The sequence below is a fragment of the Cricetulus griseus genome, chromosome 2 (genome assembly GCF_003668045.3).
Source record: "Cricetulus griseus strain 17A/GY chromosome 2, alternate assembly CriGri-PICRH-1.0, whole genome shotgun sequence".
Taxonomy (NCBI): Eukaryota; Metazoa; Chordata; class Mammalia; order Rodentia; family Cricetidae; genus Cricetulus; species Cricetulus griseus.
The window spans coordinates 241,070,157-241,078,017 of NC_048595.1; the positions used below are offsets into that span (position 1 = coordinate 241,070,157).

Below are 7,861 nucleotides of genomic sequence, written 5' to 3' on the forward strand. Positions count from 1 at the left end.
GCTATTCTGTTTAGAAGTATTAAAACACAGTGTTTTGAACTAAGAAAGTGTTTTATTTCAGGGGCTACTTTAACTTAATTGTGATATTTTTTATGTGTGTCTTCATTAAAATAAAGTGATTTTTATAAAGACAATGACTCTTCATAAAGAAAGCCTTATCCATACTTTGGGACCTACTTTTTTTTTTGAGACCTGACAACATTTCTTTCTTTGAATGCTCATTTTTTAAAATAATGTATTTAACTTTATTTTATGTGTATTGGTATGGAGGTGTCAGATCCTCTGAAACTGAACAGACAGTTGTGATCTGCCATGTGGGGGCTGGGAATTAAACCTGGGTCCTCTGAAAGAGCAGCCAGTGCTCTTAACCACTGAGCTATCTCTCCAGTTCCTGAATGCTCATTTATAATATCTACATTAAAGTATATTTAGTGAATCTGAATTCTGTTACATACTAGGTTGCTCTCAATGACATTCCTGTGTTGAAGCTAAAGTTGTACTTACTTAATATGAATCCAGGTTCCTAAATATTAAAACACCAGGCTGTTATGTGTATGAATCTGGAGCTGACTCTGTCCTTGCTAGTACTAGCAGTTTCCCTATTCCATAAAAAAATAAATGGATTCTCTAGGCCAAAGGGACTACAAACAACCCCTTGTCTAGCTCATGTTTGTGTATGACTCTAATGGGGAATGTCACTCTGTATATGTATTTCTCTTTTTGGTTGATGAATAATATACTGATTGTCCAGTAGCCAGGTAGGCCTCAAGATTCAGGGATAACAATCACCAACTTTCATCAAGAAATCTAGATGATATGCTTGCTGTCATATGGCTTCAGTCCTATCACTCAAGAGCGAAATTCAGGTGGATTTCTATGAGGTTGATGATGGTATTTTCTACATATAGAATTTTGATATCAGCCAGAGTGAGACAGTTTAAAAAAATACAAAAGGATTCATTAAGGTGTAGGACTATTTCTTAGTGATTAAAGAACACTTACAGCTCTTTCAGAGGGCTGGAGTGCAGTTCCCAGCACCCACGTGGCATCTTCCCACCATCTTAACTCCAGTTCCAAAGGACATGATACTATTTTATGATCTCTATGGTACCAGGTTCGAACATGGTGCACATGCACACCTACACACAGCAAAATATTGCTATGCATAAGATAAAAATAAAAAACACAGAAACAAAGAGCCTGGCTGACAAATTTTGTAGAATTTTAGTATCTACTTTACCAAAATCATAAATAAAAACAAATTATTCTCCAACTCAGAATTTCCTTTCAGAAAGCAAATAGTAAAAAAGAACCACTGCAACCATAATTCAACAAGCACCTCAGGCAGGCAGGAAAATAAAATGTCCACTTTTATAGTAAAGCAGATGCAGTTTAGGAATTGAAGATTCTGTGAAAATAGTAACTTGTCCTTGAATACAACAGCACTACTTGTCACATATACTTTATACTTATCTTACATGAATCGTGGGATGATCCTATCTGTACAGAATTTGGCTTTTCCCAGATTAGAAACAGCCTTTCTTTATATTTATACCTCTACAGGGCAACTGAAAAAGTACAGTTCCTATTTGCCCAACAAAATCGGAGAGTGTAGAACTATCTTATTGAAGTTTACATTTCAAAAAGATAGCTTGTAAGCACTAGAAAACAATGGTGCCTAATCCTAAGGGTAACAAAACCTCCTTTATTCTTTAAAGGATAAATATGCATTTTTAAAAAGGAAGCACTTACAAAGATAAATATTCTAAAGTAAATGCCTTGAATAAAAAGGAGGGGAGAAAAATCAAACCAAGCTTCGCCACCACTCCCTTGGGCTGCTTAAATTTTCTCATGGTACTAGTCAGCCTGGCTTTATACCTGCTCTCTTCCTATGTTTCTATATGTGTGTTGTCACCTAAATTATTCAGATGGGAGAGGATCCACTCTGAAGAGTCATGGAAGCCTCTAGGGAATGTGTAAGGAATGGATGAAATCCTGAGTCAATGTGTGTTGTTGACATGGGCACAGCCATGTCAAGGACACTGATGCTTCAGACCCACAGGAATCAGCAAGGCCTTTCTCTGGTTGATGCTCAGAGGAATGACAAACCCACTACAAGGGTTGACTAGGGATTGGCCAGTGTACACAAAAGCTAGAAACTACAGCTTCTGCCTCCCAGATGACTGCAACCTGAACCTATTCCACCACAGAGACCTCCTACTTAGACTAGGTAACTCAACTTTCTCATGCTGTGTTTAGTTAGCATACACAGGTTCTGAGCAGTTGTGTACCCAGTGCTGCTCCATAGAACAGGTATGACCCTCCTGATCCCTGCTTTTATGTATGTGTGTCTCTATGCCTGTCCCAAGACTAAGCCATACTGGATGTGGCAAAGTATGAGCCTCAGATTTTTTTTTTATTAGAAATTTTGTTTCATTATGCTCTTTTTAAGTGAATAAAGGACTCATAAATTTCTCTATTTTCTCATTTTGCATTGCTAAGAAATCACTTCATATGTGAAGCCATCGGCTTAAACTATGCACACTTCTGAAATGTCTCTGATACTGTTACTGTATCCATGCCCTTCTAAAATATATGGTTCTGAATGTCCCTATGCCTCATATGCCATATCCATCATTTTACAGAGATGGGTTGACCATTGCCCATTTGGGTTAACCTATTAGCCGTGGGTTAACAATGGATGGGTTGACCATTACCAATTTCCAACCCATTGTTTTGAAGATGATCTTTCACAATTCAAGGTTTTCTGATCTGTGGATCTATGTCAACCATTTTTAATAAGTTTTCACCATCCAATGATAGACATCGAATTTTTCACACCATTATTGTAGGTTCCAAAAATATGTATCTAATATGTATCTACTCAGGTGAAGCAAATCTCAGGATCTTCATTTCTAATCAGAAAATTTAAGTTTTATTCAAATTTAGTATCTCCTTTACAGGCAACACCTGCTACATTCTTAGCTTCCCCCAAATGTCCATCTGGCATTTATATTTAGTAGTTCCACTGTTACTAGATGCAAATATTGTTTCATGCAAATATATCTGACTTTGCCTATTGCCCACTTAAAATAGGCTAACTATCATTTAATTTTAATTGTATTACTGCTCTACTTAAATCAATCTACAGATTCCTCATTTCCTGTAAAATGCAAATGAAAACAACAATGGCATTATAGCTGAACACCAATAGGAATGGCAATTATCAAAAAGACTAAAAATATCAAGTGCTTGCAAGGAAGTGGAGAAAAGAAGTGGAGGCAAGAGCTCCTTTACACACTGTGGGAATGGTAATTAATCTCAGTTGTCATCTTAGTGACATCTAGATTCATCATTTCAGGTAATCGGCCATGCCTGTGGAGGATTATCCCTACTGGATTGATGTGTAATGATCCTCCCTTTGTGAGTGGCATCATTCCCTGGGCTGATGTACTAGACACCATGAATAGAATAGAGAGAGAGAGAGAGAGAGAGAGAGAGAGAGAGAGAGAGAGAGAGCTATGCAAAGCATCCATTACTTTCCATTTTTTACTATGATTGAAATGTGAACACCTGCCTATGTTTCTGGTCCTGTGACTTTTCCCACTATCAACACCAAAATAAGCCCTTCTCTTCTTAAGTTGCTTTGGAAACTATATTGCAAGTAACTAATTATTGAAACTATAAGGAAAGTGACTAATACAGAAAAATTGGTACTGAGAACTGGGGCTAGTACTGTACAAAACACAGCAATGTGGTTTTTTTTTGATGCAAGATAAGTTTGTATTTATGTACAGAAAACTTGGCAGTGAGTGTACATTTAACCCAGTTTAGTAGTGAGTTCTTTGGCCTTTGTCTTTTCCAGCTTGGCAATTTGAGCCACAGATTTAGGACCCAGGACATTGTGTCCCCAGTGGCGGCAGATCTTGTCATATCCATCGCTGTAATTGGTCCTAATAGCTTCCACCAGCTTAGCCAGAGCACCCTTGTCTTCTGAGTTAGCCTGTGTGAAGGCAACGGTGGTACATGTTTTCCTGTGGAACAGTCGTCCCAGCCTGGGTTTTCCCTTGATGATGCAGTAGGGGACCCCCATCTTGCGACACAGGGCAGGCAGGAAGACCACCAGCTGAATGGGGTCTACATTGTGGGCGATCACCACCAGCTGAGCCTTCTTGTTCTCCACCAAGGTGGTGCCTGTATTGATTCCTGCTCGAAGGGCAGGTGGCCTCTTAGTTGGGACATCCCCTTTGCCAGCAGCCATCTTCTTAGCATGGGCCAACAGCCTTTGCTTCTTCTCCTGCTTTGTCACTGGCCTGTTCTTGTGGGCAAGCTTGAGCAGCTGGGTAGCTGTTTGCCGGTCTAGGGCCTAAGTGAACGGGTTAATAATGGCAGGATGTACCTTAAGCCGCTTATAGAGGATGGCGCTTTGCCGCTGCAGCCGAATGTATAGCGGCCATTTGATAAAGTGTGTGAGATCTCTTTTGGGCTGGATGTCCTGCCCAATGCCGAAGTTCTTAGGCCTTTTCTCAAACAAAGGGTTCACCAGCTTCTTGGCCTCCTGTTTCTTCATGACGGTGGGGGCCGGGACCACCTTCTTCCCCTTGGCCTTCTTTCCCTTGGGCATCTTCCTCGGCTGGAGAAGAGAGAAGCAATGTGGATCTTAAGCCTTTGGAATTGGCTGTTAGTAAGTGTATGAACAAGTTTCAGTTTTTTGCCCTGAAAGCACTCCAATGATGTGAAGCATTTATTATTCTTATCTGTCACATGCTATGAAACTACTTAACAGCTTGTTTTGATGGGATTTTGCAGGACAAGTAGGCCTAGAGAAATTCAGGCTGTAGAGACCCCATTTATGAAATTTCATAGGCCAATAGGGAGTCTACCAGGAATTGAGCAGGGGGCATTTGCTAACATTTTGGCCAGTAATCAGGCTTCACTCTGCCCATATACTTGAATGAAGTTTGAATTTAAAAGTAATTGACTTGGTAAAGGGAATCCCAAGGGCACGAGAACATGCAGGCTGAGCTGAAAAGGAGGCTATAATTGTTAAAGAGAATCATCCTGCTCTGAGCTACTGCAGTGTTAAATGTCTGAGGGCAGGACTCCACCTGGTGAAAAGTCAAATTTACTTTAAAGGAAAGAATCTGTACTAGGAATGTAGCTGAAGAGATTGCCTATTTCTCAAAAGGACCTGCCTAGGAAATGTTTCCCTAAGATCAGTACACAGCATTGGTCCAACTGGGGAAGGCTATAAATCAAATTGCCAGCAGAATTTGGCAGTGTTGTCAGTGTAGTATAAACTTTGAAGGCAAGAAAGACATAATATTGCCAAGCAACTCACATGTGAAATATTAAAGCAAAAGTTTTAAAAGTGAGACTATGTGTGTAGTCAGGGGAAAATATAAAAGTAAAATATTATAAAATATAATTTTATACTATAATTGTATAATTGTATATTCTATGTTAATAATAAAACTTCATTTGTTAAAATTTCAATTTTTATTTCTAATGAAGGATTGCTCTAATATGTTTCATAAATAAGTATTAGATAAAGTGATACCCTAAGGATAATTAATAAGATATCTGAGGCATGTGAAGTGCTCATCTTCCAAAACCACCTGTTTTCAAGAATTAAGGTCAGTGCAAATGACTTTCAGTAAGCAAGTGTCTTTGTCTGAGAAGCGTAATGGAGGACTGGATGTCACTGGCTGAAACCCAGTGCCAGGGCAAGGTGCCATCATACTCTCCTGAGACGAGGGAAGCTTAAGAGGAATTAAATATGACTTTTAAATTGGTGTCTAATGTTCAAAACCATAATGTTCAAGTAGCTTTTAGAAATTCTAGCTATTATCATAAAGTTTAATATCTAGACTTGAAATGTTGGAATTCTTTGGGGGGAATTAATTGAGAATTTGGAAAAATAACATTCAAATATTTTGAAAACTGCTCGTAGCATTATTGTATTAAAAATACTTGAAAGCAGATAGGCTATGAATCCATGGATCTCCAACTATCTTTTGGACCTCCCTTTCCCCAGTGATGATCCCCTCCTTGTTACCATGTCAGGTCATGGTAGTCAGAGAACCACTGCTCAACAAAAGGCTACACCAGCAGCCTGATATTCAGGTAGACCCTCCCTCCTGCAGACCCCCCAATTCTCCATGTACTCCCAAACATACTGTCTCCAGTCCCCAAGCCAACAATGTGTCCTGGCCCCCAACTATGGCAGAGGCCCCCTGCATGACTAGAAGCCACTCCAGCCACCAGAGTTCATGTAGGCAACCTAACCATGGACTGTCCACACTTAGTGCCTGAAAAAATATATCCCCAGCTCCTCTCCCCTCTGAGTCTCTGTGTCCCAGCTGCCAGCTCATGGAGAGCTCTCTTGATTAACCAGAGGCTTCAGAGTAAGAATGGCTACCTACCAAAAGGATCTACAGATTCAACCAAACCCTTATCAAAATCCAAAAACAATTATTTACATATGGAAAAATAAATGAGGGATAAAGCTATACTGAATAATAATAGAACTTCCAGAGATATAATACTAAAAACTACATAGTATTGGCATAAACATGCATTGATTGATCAATGGAATCAAATCTAAGAACCAGACATAAATCCACACACCTATGGACACCTGCTTTTTATAAGAAACCAAAAAGACACATGGAAAAAAGAAAGAATCTTCAATAAATGGTACTGGTCTAACTGGATATCTGAATGTAGAAGAATGAGAATATATCCATATTTTTCACCCTGCACAGAACTCAAGTCCAAGAGATCTCAAACCAGATTCACTGAACCTTATAGAAGAGAAAGTGGAAATAGCTTTGAATGCATTGGCACATAAGATAACTTCCTGAAGAGACTCCAATAGTGTAGTCACTAAGATCAACAATTAATAAATGGGACCTCATGAAACTAAAAAGCTTCCCTAAGGGAAAGGACACAGTCAACAGGACAAAAGGTTAAAATGGGAAAAGGTTTTTACCAATCCCACATCCAATAGAGGGCTCATATCCAAAATATATAAAGAACTCAAGAAACTAGATATCAACAAAACAAATAATCAAATTTTCAAAATGAGATACTGATATGAACTGAGAAGTCTTAACAAAGGAATCTCAACTGACTGAGAAACACTTAGAGAAATGTTCAACATCCTTACCCATCAGAGAAATGCAAACCAAAACTACTTTAAATTCCATCTTACATCTGCATAATGACTAAGATCAATAACACAAGTGACAGTTTATGCTGGCCAGGATGTGAAACACAGGGAACATTCTTCCATGGGTGGGAATGCAAACTTGTACAGCACCTATGGGAGTCGATACAGCAGTTCCTCAGAAAAATGGTAATAGATCTACCTCAAGACCCAACTATACCACTCTTGGGCATATACCCAAAAGTCACTCAATCCTACCACAAAGACACTTGTTCAACTATGTTCATAGGGTTTTTTTTTTCATAATATCTATGTGGTGGTTTGAAAGAAAATGGACCCCAAAGGGAGTGGCACTATTAGGAGGTATGGCCTTGTTGCAATGAAGGTAGCACTGTTGGGGGAAGGCCTTGAGGTCTTTTTTTCTCAAGCTTTCCTCAGGGTGACAGTCAGTCTACTTCCTGTTGCCTGAAAGATGTAGTCTCAGGTTCAGCACCAAGTCAGCCTGCATTTTGGCAGGTACCCCTTCATGATCATAATGGACTGAAACTCTGAAACTGTAAGTGAGACGCTCCCAATTAAATGTTTTCTTTATAAGAGTTGCCATGGTCATACTGTCTCTTCACAGCAATTGTAACCCTAAGACCAGCCAGAAAGTGGAAACAACCTAGATTTCCCTCAACTGAGGAATAA

The 7,861-nt window shown here is 39.3% G+C and overlaps 1 pseudogene; it reads right to left on the minus strand.

The window, feature by feature from the left end:
• Positions 1–3,820: 3,820 nt before the first annotated feature.
• LOC100760962 lies at positions 3,821–4,630 on the minus strand (annotated as a pseudogene).
• Between the last annotated feature and the right edge of the window lie 3,231 nt (positions 4,631–7,861).